The sequence below is a fragment of the Sitophilus oryzae genome, unplaced genomic scaffold, assembly GCF_002938485.1.
Source record: "Sitophilus oryzae breed Bouriz unplaced genomic scaffold, Soryzae_2.0 scaffold_170_pilon_pilon, whole genome shotgun sequence".
NCBI classification, from domain to species: domain Eukaryota; kingdom Metazoa; phylum Arthropoda; class Insecta; order Coleoptera; family Curculionidae; genus Sitophilus; species Sitophilus oryzae.
The window spans coordinates 200,002-217,671 of NW_022146402.1; the positions used below are offsets into that span (position 1 = coordinate 200,002).

The 17,670-nt window shown below is 33.8% G+C and overlaps 1 protein-coding gene and 3 non-coding genes across 4 annotated transcripts in view; all 4 read left to right on the plus strand.

Annotated features, from left to right (window-relative positions):
- LOC115881250 (voltage-dependent calcium channel subunit alpha-2/delta-3-like) overlaps window positions 1-17,670 on the plus strand; it is a 78,611-nt gene that overhangs the window by 10,573 nt on the left and 50,368 nt on the right. The window lies entirely within an intron of this gene.
- LOC115881263 lies at window positions 1,252-1,414 on the plus strand. The gene has a single exon (XR_004050010.1). It is a non-coding gene; the product is annotated as a U1 spliceosomal RNA (small nuclear RNA).
- LOC115881264 lies at window positions 2,213-2,375 on the plus strand. Its single transcript, XR_004050011.1, has one exon. It is a non-coding gene; the product is annotated as a U1 spliceosomal RNA (small nuclear RNA).
- On the plus strand, window positions 10,757-10,925 carry LOC115881262. Its single transcript, XR_004050009.1, has one exon. It is a non-coding gene; the product is annotated as a U1 spliceosomal RNA (small nuclear RNA).

Below are 17,670 nucleotides of genomic sequence, written 5' to 3' on the forward strand. Positions count from 1 at the left end.
TTAGAGTACTTTCCCAATATAGAAGTTAGCATGATATATCGAAGTCAATCAAACTTATAATTACAATATTTTTTAAATAAAAATATACTGGCACGAGTACAAACAGAGCCGTACTAAATTCATATGTGTAAATATAAAATATTGATAATAATTTATTATTGACTGGTATTTTTTTCTTTTAATTGTTTTTTCAAACGTCACAAAAGTATTAATTTTTGCGACGTGATTGACAACATAAAAAAAAGTCATTTTAACGCCTAGACATAAAAGTGAAGCACTTTTACGCTTTACGCCTAGGCACAAAAGTACGAAAATATATTGTTACACTGACATAAAGTGTAAAATTCAACGAGCGTAACATAGTTTCTTGATATATTATTATGACATAAATTAGGATTGATTAACGGTATTCAATTGTTTTCGGTCACTTCCTCTTTCACCGGAAATGACTACAACTTTTGATTTTTTAATGGCATCCTCGGTATTTTTTACTATATTCAATAGAAAATTATAATCTGGATAGAATAGACGTATCACAACTTTCGACATTTTCGCATATGGTTTATTTGAAATCGTTACATGCGCTTCATAACGACGTTACTGTCTATACATTACTAGTCTGTCAGTTACTGAGAATGTCAAAATTTGACATATAATATGTCAATCTATTCAGAGTGTCATTTTCTATCGCATATCGAATACATATACTAACATCCAAATCGCGTTTTTTATCTGAAAACATAAAAAAAGTTACAGGGGTGAGTCACTTTTGAAACGCACCCGGTATAGGGTGTTCTGTTACAAAAAACACAACTTTGATGTGTTTGGTTTGGTTTGTTTTTTTTTTAAATGCTCTAAATTTGAATTGATAACTGAAAATGTAACGTTTAATTTAAAGATCAAGACATTAAAAGCAGTAAAAATTAAAAAAGACAGGAAATCACTAAACATTCACTCATTCGTGTTCTCACTTCAACAGTTAATTCTCTTGATCACTAAAAATTAAAATTCTTGCTTTATCCACAACGAAGTTACAAGGGGTCAAAAGAACCGCGATTTGCTTGGACGATATGTCTATTATAAAAATTCTTATTCTATTCAGAATCATTTGGCCCTTCTACGTGATCGATAAAGCCCTTAATACACCCTTATTTCGTTTCATATCTCCCCGTAAGATGCCCCTAAAAGCTACAACTTTCTGAATAGATTATAAACCCCGAGTTGATATTTCAATTTGAAGGGTCGAAGGGCATACTTACCTGGCGTAGAGGTCAACCGTGATCAAGAAGGCGGTTCCTCCGGGGCGAGGCTCTCCCATTGCACTACGGCTGAGCTGACCCTTGCGATTATCCCTAATGTGGATAACTCGGACGCGTAATTTTTGGTAGTCGGGACTGCGTACGCGCTGTCCCGGTGTTAAATTAATTTAAATATAAAATCTAGTCAAATTATACAAAATGATAACGCGCACAATAAAGTTTTGTTACTTTGGGTGCCACAATAGTAAGTTCTAAACCATAGACAATAGAAAATAACTACCTATTGTTCTAAAACCTTATACTGGAGGGTGCCATTTAAAAATCAAAAGATGTAGTCATTTCCGGTGAAACAGGAAGTGACCTAAAACAACTGAATACGTCAATCAATCCTAATTTATGTCATATATTAACATACCAAATCTCGTTTTTTTATCTGAAAAAATAAAAAAGTTATAGAGGTGAGCCACTTTTGAGACGCACCCGGTATAGGGTTTTACAAAAAATACAACTTTTATGCGTTTTTTAAAACAATTTTTTTTAAAATGCTCTAAATTTGAATTGATAACTGAAAATTTAACGTAACATGAAAAGCAGTCAAAATTAAAAAAAAAACAGGAAACTGGAAATCGCTAAACAATAAATTGAAATCACAGCAATCAAAATTCATTCGTGTAACTTCAACAGTTAATCTTCTTGATCACTAAAAATTAAGATTCTTGCTTTATCCACAACGAAGTTACAAGGGATCAAAAGAACCACGATTTGCTGGACGATATGTCTCTTATAATTCTTATTCTATTCAGAATCATTTGGCCCTACTACGTGATCGATAAAGCCCTTAATACACCCTTATTTCCTTTCATATCCTACCCGTAAGATGGCCCTAAAAGCTACAACTTTCTGAATATATTGTAAACCCCGAATTGATATTTCAATTTGTAGGGTCGGAGGGCATACTTACCTGGCGTAGAGGTCAACCGTGATCAATAAGGCGGTTCCTCCGGGGCGAGGCTCTCCCATTGCACTACGGCTGAGCTGACCCTTGCGATTATCCCTAATGTGGATAACTCGGACGCGTAATTTTTGGTAGTCGGGACTGCGTACGCGCTGTCCCGGTGTTATATTAATTCAAATATAAAATCTAGTCAAATTAGACTATTAGACAAAATGACAAAATGATAAGGCGCACAATGAAGTTTTGTTAGTTTGGGCCATAAAATAATTAACTAGAAAGAAGTGTCAACTCTGTGTTAAATCGTGGAAACACGATACGCCACCGAAAGCCTTCGTTGTCGTCTGGAGAACTAATTTTCCAATTGACAGGTTGACATAATAAGGACATGATGGCTTAATTTTCATTTCCGTTTCCGGTTATTCAATGGCGGGTCCTCTTTCAGTTCAAATGTATTTTGTATTTTTACTTTTCATAAATAAAACCAAAAAATTATTTATTCACATATATTTATTTGAAATATGGAACAACGTGACTAAATAAATATAAAAATATAGAGGATTGTATTGTTTCAATACCAATTAGTTAATTATATGTACTTTTAACGTAAATTAGTTAAGGTATAAGCATGACTTACAGTATTTTGTAAATAAACACACGTATTCGCAGACTTCAAGGACAGAAAACGGACACAGGAACATGAAAACGGGAGCCTTATACAAAAACCTGAAAACAGAAAAACAATTTTTTTATACTAAAATTAACAATGTAAAAATATCAATAGGTATAAAATATAAATATACTGTTTAAAAAGCGTCCATTATTCCCAAAGAGGCCTGGCTTATAAATCAAAAAGAAGCAAAAAGAGACTTTTAGTCGGATAACATAATCAGATTATCAGTCCGATTTATTGCATTATTGACAATAAATCGCACATACTGGAGATAACTAATGTTGGCTATAGTTAAAAATGATCTTACCTTGCTGTAAATTGCTTCCATTTTCAGAAAAATCGCCGATCAAAGATATTATAATACCATTTTCTTGCATCTAAAAAATGTAAAAACAGTGTTTATTTACTACCTATTTTTCATATACATGGGACATACCTACTACTGCAGAAACGTCGTTTTCTCCAGGATTCTTCATGTAATATATATTTTATATACTTTATTACCATTATATTTATAAATTTCAGCCGAAATATTAAAGTGAACTTCCAAAACGAAACTAAACGGAATGAATTAAAATGGCGTCGAATATTTTCGAATTTGTTCTAGAACAAATCTGAAGTTGTCTCTGAAACTGAAATCTGTCATTTCTAAACTGTGAAGTTAGACAATAGTTAGACAAAAACAATGCTGTCCTTGTCTAGGCGGCCATACTTGTCGTGAGGAGAATGACAGGAATGACACTAATGACTGTTTCCAATTTTTCTATTTCACTGTCACCCCCCTGGTTTGGGCTGGTTTGGATCTCATATAATTAGTTCTAAAATATAGACAAAAGAAAATAACCGTCTATTGTTCTAAAACAATTTATTGGTTGTCCTTATATTATTGTCCTGTGAATTTAAAGTATTTTTCAATGCCAGTGAGCCTCACTTCGTTTCTAAATATATCTCATATCAAAAACTTATAGTTTTATATCTTAACTTCAAGAGGGTGGCTCAAATGCGTTAGTCGATCGGGATGATTTTTTTTATTATGAAAAGACGAATATTTGCGGAACCGTTAAAAAATTTGAAATATAATACAGGGAGGTCCGTACTCTATTCCGGAAACTTCGGCAACGTATTCTGCAGATTAAAATAAGTAAAAAGTTCCTATAAATGTATGTCCTAAAATGCATAGTTTCGGAGATACAGGGTATTGAAGTTTCATTTTTATTTCGATTTTTTCCAAATAATTTATGAAGTAACATCAATATTTGGATGAAAATTGGTGTCTGGGAGTTTTTTGATATGAGGGATTTGATTTTCATGTCAATATGACTCCTACTAGTTTGAAGCGTAATAACTTTTCGTCCATACGTGTATAAAATTTCTGAGTAAAAAAATATATATTTGCATCTTTTTTTACATAAAAAAGACTCTTGGTAAAAACCGCTACGAGTAACGGTTTTCGAGATATTTGGAATCAAAATTATCAATACCTGCTATCATTGACATAAATTAAACATGTTATTACTAATAGTTACTAACTAGTCTAGACTAAATAGTTATTAGACTGAAATCATAAATTTGAAATGTTTTTGTGCCAAAAGAACGTTTGTTTTGTGTCAACAGAAACTGTTTAATCATAATTTTTTCGCAGAAAAATTTATGATTAATTTAAAAAAATAAAAATTTATTATTTCAGTCAAATGATGTAGTCAAATGTACGTATGATCGAAAAAAAAACGGCGTCCAGTTGGCTGGGAAACGACGATCGATGACATTTCCCATATAAATTTACATATAAAATGACACCGATCTTCATTTCATAGCCAACGCTGACACCTTTTTTTCTCGATCATACGGTATAATACTCAAAGATATTTAAACTCGGGAGATACAATGATCCATTCATAAAACGCTCTAAAGCTTCATCACACATTGGTTTGCGAAAATCAACGAGTGCAAGAGAGAATGGATAGACAAGGAAATAGGTGTATCTGCTCGATGGCAACAATGTAGTTGTGCACAAAGATTAGACGTTTGAGGTCAATTTCCAGTGGCGTGCCCAATTGGTTAATAAATTAAAATAAAATAATAATAAAACTTACCTCTTACATATTTGTCGCATTGTAAAAAAAATAAGTTGAGGGAGGATAGCGAAATAAAATAAAAACCGGCATAATTTTTTATTATAAGACGGCTTTTCACATAAGAATAACGATTAAAAAATTAATAAGCGTTTTTTACTTTATTTTATTAAATAAAATATCAACTTTTAGGTGTATTAGTAAATGCAGTTTCAATATCTTGTTCCAAACCTTGTTCGTCTCCGGCCAATGAGATTCCCTCTATTAGCAATAACAAAATAAAATAGTTATTTTAACTTAATAACATAATATTTTACCAAAAACCAATATTTGTAGAGTTCACATATTTTTGATGAAAACTTTATTATTATATATATGAATTTTACAACTACAATAAAAAACAGTGAATAAAATTTAAAATGTGCCTTATAATTTTTATTAGTTCACAATTGTTCATTAATGAGGGAATAAGAAGTAAGAAAATTCAACATTTATTTACCTTAACTTTCATTTTAGGGATGTTTCAAACACAGTAAATCAGAACTGAAAATATAAGATGTATATTATACCGTATGATCGAATAAAAACGGCGTCAGCGATGGCTATGAAATGAAGATCGCTGTCATTTTATATATAAATTTTTATAGGTAATGCCATCGATCGTCATTTCCAAGCTAAATAGATGCCGTTTTTATTCGATCATACGGTATGTGTATATCTAAACAAAATTATTTGATATTATAATAAACAGTCATCGAAAGTCTAGCGAGAATTTTACAAAATCATAAATAAAATAAAATGGTGATTGTTTAGTAAACGGTTCTTAGTTTAAAAAAATATTTAGTTTTTTTTCTCTTGTTTGCAAAGGAAAGTTCATATTGTTTATAAATAATAAAAAGTGCATGTGCAAAGAATTTCAATACAATAAAATGTAAGAAAGTCATAAAATTGATGTAATAAGAACATTAATATATACATTTTTATCCAGCCCTCGTCAGTAATTTTATTATTTGCATTTCTGATATAATAAAATTAAAATAAACAAATAGTTTACAGGACGTATTGGAAATAAAAATGCGAAATTTACCGAATTTTTCAAATTTACTTTGATTTTTATTGACCTCAAAAAAATACACACATTTTTTTTTCATTCTAAACTGTAAATTAAAAACAAAAAGATAAAACCATTTTTACTTAATAAAGGGTATAGCCTCCTCTACTGTTCATTACAGCCCTACATCGTCTCTCCATGCTCCTGATCAGGTTGTCGATCTTTTCTTGAGGTACAGCCTGTCACGCTGCATTCACGGCCCGAACCAGATCCCTACGAGTTTCACGAGGCATACCCATTCTCAAAATTCTTCTTTGGACCGCGTCCCATACGTGCTCGATGGGGTTGAGGTCAGGAGATTGTGCCGGCCAGGGTAAGATGTTTAATTGATGAGCATTGATAAACTCACTTACCACTCTTGCTGTATGAGGCCGTGCATTGTCTGCATGAGACATGCATGATAATGAAGTTTCTCCCAAAATCATTGACATATGGTAACACGACAGGCTCAAGAATTAAATCACGATATGTGATTCCTGTTAGAAACCTTTCAAGAAAAACTAGATCGGTTTTTCGGCCTAACTGGACTCCTCCCCAGACCATAACTGTTCCACCTTGTGGGGTGTAAGGGTGCACTTCCTGAACATGATCCAACCGAATAAGATTTCCCGGTTCTCTCCATACCCTAAGCCTTCTCGAATCCGGATGAATTCCAAAACGTGACTCATCCGTGTAGAGAACATTGGCCCATTGTTCATTCGACCACTGAACATAATCTTGAGCCCACAAATATCGTACCTCTCGATTTCCTCTCGTTAAGGGTTGAGCTCTCCAGGGGCGTCTGCTTCTTAAGTTGACCTTTCTTAATCTATTGCGAACAGTGTCAGGACTAACGGTTACATTATGTGTTTCCTGGAGAATTAAACGTAAGAGTCGGTCGGCGTCGAGCATTTAATTGTAAAAAATGATCTTGCTGAGGGGTAGTAATGCGATGTCGCCCTATGTGCCTTTCAACAACATCACCACTTTCACGGTAGCGTGCACTTAATCGCGATATTACACTTTGCGTTGTATTTAATGCTCTAGCTACGTCGATTTGGCGCATTCCAGGTTCGGGCATACCCATGGCCCTTAGCATTTCGTCTCTATTAAGATGTCTACGCTCCATAATGTCGTTTAATACTAAACAGAGGTATTTGAATAAATTCTGGTTAGTTATCATAAAAACATAGCCAGTACAGGTTAAATTCGAACAATTGATGCTAGGTGCTTTTTATACATTTGACAAAAAATGAACAAACACTTCTGCAAATATCCCAAATTTAGAAATAACTAGTGTTACTACTTCGTTTCAATCGAAGTAGAAAGAATCGGCCTACAAATATGTGGTTGTTTATTCAAAACATTTATTTTTAACTTTAATAAAATAATATCCCTAGATTTTTCCGGTATGTGTATGATGACAATAAAAATTATCTCACCTTTTTGTCATTTTAATATCAAATTTATTGATTTGCCGTAATAGATTTTATAGATCAATAAAAAATCATATTTTTTATCCTAAGTTCTTATGCTAGACCTAATGATGTTGCGACAAATGTATAGCTGGAATATTATTCAGATAATTTTCAATAAGATTTCAGTTAATTTTATGACTAACTGGTTTTTTCTCTACATCAAGGAATAGGTACATTTATCTACAAATATAAAAATGAATGATTTCTTCAGATAGCTCGGTTTTTAGACGATGGCTCGAATATAAATTAAAAGCTCAACCTAACTCCTTCTTTAACATTTTTATTCAGAGGTTTAAATTTGTTTTTTTTTCATTTGGTCAGGTGTCCCAAAGGCAAATAGAGCTAGTGCCGGAGTCTCCATTCTATTTAAGAAAAACATTCAAAAATATCTTATTGACTACAGTTGAATCTCAGAACGAATAATCCAAGCCACGCTAAAAATTTTTGGTCAAGAAACAGTTATTATTGGAGTATACGCACCAACTGACGACTCAGAACTACAAGTGAAAGATCGTTTTTATCATGAACTTTCGGTCATTCTGGAAACAATCAAACCCAAACAGCAATTATTCTTGTTGGGCGACCTGAACGCAAGAGTTGGGCGTAGCGACGAAAGTAAAATCGTAGGACAATATGGCGAAGAAGTAGTCAATGACTCAGATGATAGACTTATTGAATTTTGCGAATTGAATGGATTATACATTACAAATAGCTTCTTCCCTCATAAGACAATCCACAAATACACTTGGGAAAGGCCATCTTTAAATCAAAAATCTATAATTGACTATGTAATCGCTAAACAAAGAGCATCTTTCAAGGTACAAAACTGTAGAGTTAGCAGAGGGGCCAATTGCGGATCTGACCACTATCTGGTAGTAGCCAATATCGTCTGCCCTTTTACGAATCACAAAGAACGTAATGAACCGGCCAAAACTGTTTCAACAGAGAGACCTCAGGATAAAAAATACAAATTAAATCTCCTACAAAACGAGAACAGTAGACAGCTATACCAATCCAAATTAAAGAACATTCTTCAATGTCTCGAGACCAATCCAGACGTCGAAACAGAATACGAAACCATTAAGTGTGCAATACACCAAGCTGCCAACGAAGCCCTAGGTGAAGTAATAACCAGCAAAAAACGTAGCGAACCTTATTGGATGACAGATGAAATTAAAAACCTTATAAAGGAGAAAAATAAATCCTACCAGAAATGGCTGACTCAAAAAATGCTCAAAACAGAGCACAGTACAAATTAAAAAACCATCAACTACGATCAGCTATAACAGAGGAAAAGAACATATCTTGGGAAAATAAATGCATTGAAATTGAAAACACGGTAGGAGGAGCACAAAGCAGTGAAGCAAGGAGAGTAATAAAAAAGCTAAAAACACCAAATACTGAACTATTCAATAAATGGATTAGTCTAGACAATTGGCACACACACTATAAGACATTATTTGTAGAGGGAAGACCAGAATTTACTAGCCAAGAAACGCCTACTATTACTCACGCCAATCGGTTAACAATCGAGATTGCAGAAGTAAAAAAAGCCATAAGCACTATGAAAAATAGAAGATCGCCTGGACCAGGCAATATTGCGACAGAGCTACTTAAATATGGAGGAAACCACTTACTAGACCGAATCACTAATCTGATGAATATGGTTTGCTACCAAATCAAAATTCCTACGGAATGGAAAGTCTCACATATTGTATCCATTTTCAAAAAAGGCAACAGAAAAGATCCAAACTGCTATAGAGGTATATTAGCATCTATAGCTCGTTGAGTCGCCTATAGGGTAAAATAATACAAAATAAACTTCGGGCTAATGTAGGTCACAAAATCGGAGAACGCCAGAGCGGATTTAGGCCAGGAAGGTCTTGTGTCGATAACCTGTTCACTTTACAACAACTACTGGAAAAACAAATTGCCGTAGATAGAGAAGTCCACCTAGCCTTTATAGATCTAGAGAAGGCATACGATAATGTACCACGCTCGAAACTTTGGGAAGCTCTAGAAATAATCGGAACTGATAGAAACCTAATAGAAATTATAAATGAACTCTATAGAGACAACCACTCGTATATTAAAGTTGGAAAACATCTATCCGAACCTATAATAACAACTAAAGGTTTAAGGCAAGGTTGCAATATATCTCCATTGCTCTTTAATATATACATAGAAGTTGCACTGAAAGAGTGGAAACGAAAATGTGGTGGAATGGGTATACCAGTGGGAGAACATATTTTATATTCGCTCAGCTTTGCTGATGACCAAGTGGTGATCGCTCAAGATTCTTACGACCTAGAGTTTATGTTAAACAGGCTACATGAAGAATATGAAAGATGGGGATTAAAAATCAGCTTTAAGAAAACCGAATTTCTGGTGTGTGGTTCACTCCGAAACCAATTTTGAACTTCTGCTGAATGATGAAGTGCAGCTTAGCCAGGTAGAACAATTTAAATATTTGGGCGTTAATATTAACAAAAGAGGCCTCGAACAACAGGAAGTTAAGATAAGGATTCAGAACGCAAAACGAGTAATCGGATGCTTAAACTCAGTTTGGTGGGATAGACACATATCCAAGAAAAAACGACTTGGACAGAGCCTGGTTGAATCCGTCTTGTGCTATGGATGTGAGGTATGGACGGTTAACTCTGATTTGCGCAGAAGACTTCTTGCCACCGAAAAGGACTACCTCAAGCGAAGCGCACGAGTATCTAGAAAGGAGTGCGTGCGCAACGAAGTGATAAGAAGAAGAATGGATGCTCAGGACACGGTGGTTGATAGAATAGAGAGAAGATCGCTGAAATGGTTTGGGCACCTCATGAGAATGCCAGATGATCGATGGCCAAAACGAGTCTTTCAATGGGTTCCGCCGCAACGAAGAAAACGAGGAAGACCGCGACGATCCTGGAACGACGGAATAAGAGAATCCATGGAAGCTCGGCAATTAGTGGATGATGATGTCTTTGATAGACTAGCTTGGAGACGGGAAACGGGAAAACTGCGTCAGCAGTAGGAGACCTACCCTAATGATTTGTTTGTATTGTAATGGTTTCCACCCGTAATATATATATATAGGTTTAAATTTATTTCCCCCTATTAAATCCTTTGAACAAACCCTTATCGTCCTTCATTTCTTTCCGTAAGATGGGGGTTAAAGCTACAACTCCCTGAACGAATTATAAACCCCGAATTGATATTTCAGATTGAAGGGTCGAAGGACATATTACCTGGCGTAGAGGTCAACCGTGATCAAGAAGGCGGTTCCTCCGGGGCGAGGCTCTCCCATTACACTACGGCTGAGCTGACCCTTGCGATTATCCCTAATGTGGATAAATCGGACGCGTAATTTTTGGTAGTCGGGACTGCGTACGCGCCATACGCTGTCCCGGTGTAAAACTAATTCAAATATAAAATCTATACATATCAAATTATACAAAATGATAAATCGCACAATGAGGTTTTGTTAGTTTGGGGTAAGCTGTGGTCATAGACTAATGTCATGATACAAAGAATACAAGGTATGATATTGCGCAGGTTGGTCACTACGTCACAGGTGATAAACGGCACCATTGGTCGGCAAGCTCTGCGCGCCAATTTCAAATTGTCAAACAGATTGTGTCATCTGTGAAATTTGATTGTGTCAAAATGTGAAAATAATTTTTCAAATGTCAAGCTCGATGATTTGACATAACTTTTGGGGTTATGTCCTAATTCTTTCCTATTTTAGGTCTTTTTTTATTAGTGGCAATTGAATAATATGGATATTTTTTGTATGGCGTATGACGTCACAGGTGGTATGCGCAAACTTAACGAAATCGGGGCCGCTATCGATCATACCTTGTTTTCTTTGTACCATGGACTAGCTGTGGTTTGGGTCAGGTTTGGGTCTTGAGTCCCTCAATTAAAAGTGGTCATAGACAAACAAATAAAAAGAGACTGGCAAAGAGAGGGACAACGTTCCCGTAGCGCAACTCAGAACGCAAAATTTCATTCTATTTATGTTGATCTGCGCAATGCGTCTATTGGGCCCACTTTCTCATTCTAATATAACAAGAGAAAAAGAAGCATCCATATAAAACGTAATTTCTAAATAGAAATTAGAACAATCGCCTTTCGTTTTCGTCATCATGACAACCAAGATGACAACATCATGACAATTCGTCATGTTTGTTAATTTTTCTTTTGGTGATTTACCTTTTTTCTAAACTCTCCATTTTATTGACTTATGAATATGGATAGGGAACAAATTTCTTTGTTCCATATAGGTATTTATATTTTGTTACTTATAATTTTAGGCTATACTATTTGTTATTTTATTTGCTGCAGGAGCCAGTATCATCTATTTTCTATATATGTATTGGTACCCCCTTTCTCTGATAGATATGTTAAAGACACCCGGTAAAATAAAAGTAAGTAGTTATATTTATCATCTTATTAAGAAAAAAGTGGAAGTAGTAGTGTCAAAAATATTTCGAACCTCTCTTAACATAACAAATTAATACAATAATTTTTTTTTTCATTTTTTAGGTAGGTAGTTTATAGCTGGTTTATAGTAACCAGAATCTTTATTAATATACCTATTTTACTTTTGTTTTAGGATTAAAACTAGACTTGAAAATGGTTCAGGATCATGATTCTCGTAAAGTCTTCTTTGCTTGGATACTCACTTTGTTATTGCAATTAGGCAGTTTTTTCGAAAATGAGATTTTTAATGCCCTTAAAAAAAATGGTTTATAAAACAGTACAATTTTTGCTTTTTTTATAATTTCCCTTATAATAGTAGTATTCTTTCGTTCTGAAAGAAACTGCAAATTTTCACTTATAATATCACAAGAGCTTAAATTATTTTCGAAAATTTTTTTGAGGGCACGAATATTTTGAGTCGAAGAGACGAGGGATAATTTTCTAAAATATTCGTGCCCGAAAGAAAATTTCCAGGAATACTTAAGCTTGCGTGGTATTCGGTAAGAAAATTTTCACACCTAAATTTGAAAAAATATTATTCAACATGACATTTTAAAATTCAATTTGTTAAGTTGGCCAAGGTATTGATGTTTTGACATATTATGTGTTTTGTCATTTTGTTTGCGATTCTGTCATTAAGCTATTACTAGTTTTAAAACGTCTGTACGTAGAGTAAGAAGTGTATAGCGAAATGTCGCGATTTGGAAAAGTAAAAGTCATTAAAGAAGAGATTGAAAATATAAAACCAGATAACACTCCCGAAAATCAAAATCAAGTGTATGGAAACAGTTTGTTGATATCTAACATATTTCCTTAAATAAAAATATTACCAACCTTAGTTACATCAATGCTAAAACTCAAATGGGTAATATTTCAATATATAGACATTGTAGTTCATTCACATTATGATTGTAGATCTTATGTTTGTTTTCAACCGTCGTAAATTTTCAGAAATTTCCGGAAATTTTTTCAGTTGCCATGGTAACTAGTCAACATTAAAGCATGTTATTGGTTGAAAAGTAGAGGTGTGAAATTTTCACTTAAACTGATTTATTCCCTACACCCCGTTCCCTTTACGTGGTATAGGGAATAAATCAGTTTAAGTGAAAATTTCACACCTCTACTTTTCAACCAATAACATGCTTTAATGTTGACTAGTTACCATATAACTGAAAAATTTCCGAAATTTTTCGAGGCGCCACGAAACTTTAGTGGAAATTTTTGACAGTTGAAAAGGTAAACATAAGATCTACAATCATAATGTGAATGAACTACAATGTCTATATATTGAAATATTACCCATTTGAGTTTTAGCATTTGATGTAACTAAGGTTGGTAATATTTTTATTTAAGGAAATATGTTAGATATCAACAAACTGTTTCCATACACTTGATTTTGATTTTCGGGTGTTATCTGGTTTTATATTTTCAATTTCTTCTTTAATGACTTGTTGGTTTACTTTTCCAAATCGCGACATTTCGCTATACACTTACTCTACGTACAGACGTCTTAAAACTAGTAATAGCTTAATGACAGAATCGCAAACAAAAATGACAAACACATAATATGTCAAAAACATCAATACCTTGGCCAACTTAACAAATTCAAATTATTTTAAAATGTCATGTTGGATTAATATTTTTTTCAAATTTAGGTGTGAAATTTTCTTACCGAATACCACGCAAGCTTAAATTATTCCTGGAAATTTTCTTTCGGGCACGAATATTTTAGGAAAATTATCCCTCGTCTTCGACTCGGGATAATTTTCAAAATATTCGTGCCCTCAAAAAAATTTCCGAAAATAATTTAAGCTCTTGTGATATTATAAGTGAAAATTTTCAGTTTCATAATGAAAGAATACTACTAATAATAGCTAATTTAAATTTCTCGCCAACCAGAATGTGCCATAATGTCTTACGATACGTTTTATACCTATCTCTTTCTTTTTCATATAAAGCACACATAATAAAGAAAGATAGCAATAAAGACGTACGTCCTGCCATGGTCTTGCTAATTGGTTTCAAAATTGTTATTCTGCGTTGCGCTACGGGAACTCGGTCCCACTCTTTACCATGAGATTTGTCTCTTTCTATTTGTTTGTCTATGGGTAAGCTGTGGTTTGGGTCTTGAGTCCCTCAATTAGAAGTGGGCTAGTCTGCGATTTTTGTGGAGCTGACGATGCTCTGCGACTGACCCAATAAAAGCACTGTGACAAGTAGCAGCGATTTTTTGGCACTGTTCGGTGCATTTACTAGAAAAACCACCGGACGACCGGTCGGTGTGACTGTGATAGGCAATATCGCACAATCATCGATCGTCATTTCCAAGTGAACTGGACACCGATTTTTTTTTCGATCATACGGTACTATAGAAGCAAGGGAGTATAGGTATGTTTCAGATATTACGAAAATTAATTTATTGATATTTTCTTTAATCTTGGTTTGATAGATGTTGCTATATTTTTAGTCTATTCATTCATTCACTCATTCATTGCCATTACTCGCTGATGAGTATCTGATATGCATCATGCATGAAGATGGTTACGCAAGGCATTTTCTTTCATGAGCTTTTCTGTGACTGAACAGCCCGATACGTGATGTTATCACGGCATATAAATCACACGGCAGGCTAAAGCTTTTTCATGCATCCGTTGTCCGACGATACGTTGATACGATATTAATTTCATTGGTTGTATTTAAAGGCTTCGATTGGTTAACCGTTTCTAACCAATCGAAGTCTCAATTGAACCAATAAAATTAATATCGTATCAACGTATCGTCGGACAACCGATGCATGAAAATCAAGCTTAACTCTGCCCAGATCCAATTGTTTAAAATTTCTATAAAATTTGACCTTGAAAACACCATTATGGGTGCCGAGTCAGGGGCGGATTAAAACGTATCAAAAAATTTCCCAGAAAATAAACTATTGATAGACAGGGTCGTATTAAAAAAAAATACTGTAATTGACTGAAACTGAATTTTATTTACACAATATTTTTATCTAAACAAATGAATCGTTAACCGCGCATACTCCTCGAAAAGTAAAAATAAAAAATCAATTAAACATTTAACTGTAGAGAATAGACAATTAAAATAAAAAAAAACATGTCAGGAGTTACAAACAAGAATTAAAGAAATACCCAATAAAATATATATTGAACAATCTAAAGAGGCTACGTACAAATTATGTCCATCAATGGACATAGCAAATTTTGTTAATATAGAATAGGAAGAAAAGTAACTGATGAATTTAAATATAAATGTTTAGCTATATACTTTTCCGGGCCAAAAATATACAAGACGCTCTTGACAAATCTATTTTGCCTTCCACGTCCAGAGACCCAGCCCAGAGACACTAAGATAATGAATATATGACATCGATATCAAAGCTGGCTTAGAAAATCTTAGTATATTTGAGACTCTGAAAAAGAAAAGTTGAAAGTTTCGATGAACCGGATGAACTTAATCGATATTGTGTTCTATGTATTGATGATATGAATATCAAGTGCAATTTATTTTATAATAGTGGTCGTGATAATATTGTAGGTTTTGAGGGAAAACAGAGAGTTTAAACATAAGGTTTAAACCAGCTCGGGTGTCTAATGTTGTTATGGTAAGAGGTACCGTATGATCGAAAAAAAACGGCGTCCAGTATAAATTTACATATAAAATGACAGCGATCTTCATTCCATAGCCATCGCTGACGCCGTTATTTCTCGATCATACGGTATCTTTACCAATGGGAAGCAGTCCCTAGCTTATTTTACAAGCTTTTATTTAACTTGCTTTGTATGTATGTTTGTTCGGGGTAAATCTTGTAAGCTAAATTAGAAGCACTTCCTTTCATTGTAGAAAATTGAAATTTGGCATGTAGGTTCAGTCCCGATGACAATATATTTTCTTGCAAAGCATGACCCGAATTTTTGACATCTGTCAAAAAATTTCAAAGTTGTCCGATTTTGATAAAAATCTATATATAGGATGGCCATGGGTTAAAATGAAAGAAAAAAAATTGAGCTGTCAAAAAAATCTCAAAGTAGTCCGATTTTGATAAAAATCGATATATTGGATGCTCCCTACCCCATAGTCGGTTTTCCTTTTATTTGTCTCACATTTGAACTGTCAAATTTGACAGCTGTCTTTTTTTTTAAGTTCTCCTTTTTTAATGAAAATCGATATACATATTATTAGGATGCCCATAGGAAGTTATTTAAGAAAAAGAATTGAGTTTAAGTGTGTGGCACTGAGAAACCAGCATAACTAAAAAGTAAAAAATAAATTTAAGAAAAAAAACTTTTTAAAAACAAGCTTTTATTTAAATACATTAAAAAGAAAAAATAAACTTTTTCTATAAAACTTTTATTATGAGCTTATAACGTCATTACACAATTTTATACTATATAAAAGCTTGTCGCGAGATTTGAGTGTACAGTTGCACTCATAAAAATCTGGTACGACAACTTTATCTTGTAATTCTTGTAATTCCAATATCTTGTAAACCTATCATTATTCCCATCCAGAATAAATTCATCCAGTTTAGAAGAACATTTAAAAAGCTTTGTGTCCGAATATTACACACTGATACTGAAAATTGCCAAAATGATCTGGCAAACATCTTATTGAAAACGGCAGACCTCATTATAAAAAACAACGAGACCTCTGTTCTTTTCTCTCTGAATTGTCATGAGCTATCCATAAAAATTAAAAATAGATACGGATAATCAGAAAAACAGTAATTTAGAAATGAATCTTGTTTGTCATTTTGCAGGATACCTAATAATAAAAATTAGGATAGGGCGGGGCTAGTTGAGCATAGGGGCAGGTTGGGCAATTGAATTATCACGAAAACTATTCACCGCACGTGAATGCACCAAATAGCGGAAAGAAGGGGTTGTGGGAGAGGAATTCATCACGAGACCGCCAGTAGCGACTAGTCGATCGAGTAAAGTATACGCGCGCATTGTTTATTTTGTAACCAAAAAGTAAAATAATTATAAAGCGGAATATTTCATCTGTAATAGTTAAATGTTATCCGATTTTAAAGAGGTAAGTGTTAAAGTTCCATAAATTTATAGTACTTTTGTTATGTATAAATAATTTGGGTATAATTCTAACTGGTTTTTCGTAACCTAACTTTTGTTTTAAAATTTCGGATTGGGGTTAGTTGAGCTATAGTTGCTCAACTAACTCCAAATGATACATGGTGATACATCCATGGATTATGCAACACCCAGGCAAGTATTTTCTCCTACGCAAGAAGACTCTTTAAAGAAATACTTGTTACAAATGGCTGCAATATTCTATGGATATACCCCAAAAGACGTTCGTCGCCTCGCCTACGAGTGTGCTGCTAAATTTGACATTAATATTCCATCATCCTGGACTGCAAATAAGATGGCTGGAAAAGAATGGCTTACGATGTTTTTAAAACGACATCCGGAGCTATCCATTCGGAAGCCAGAACCCACCAGCCTTTGTAGGGCAACATCATTTAATGCGCAGAATGTTAATGTTTTGTTGATTCTATTTTCAGTTTATTATTCAAAGAAAATTACTTTTAATTTAGTTGTGTTGTCACTAAAAGACTATAAATAAAAAGTTGATCATATCAAACAGAAATTTTATTTCATGTCTAGTTAACATTCAACTCATCATTCGGCTAGAAAT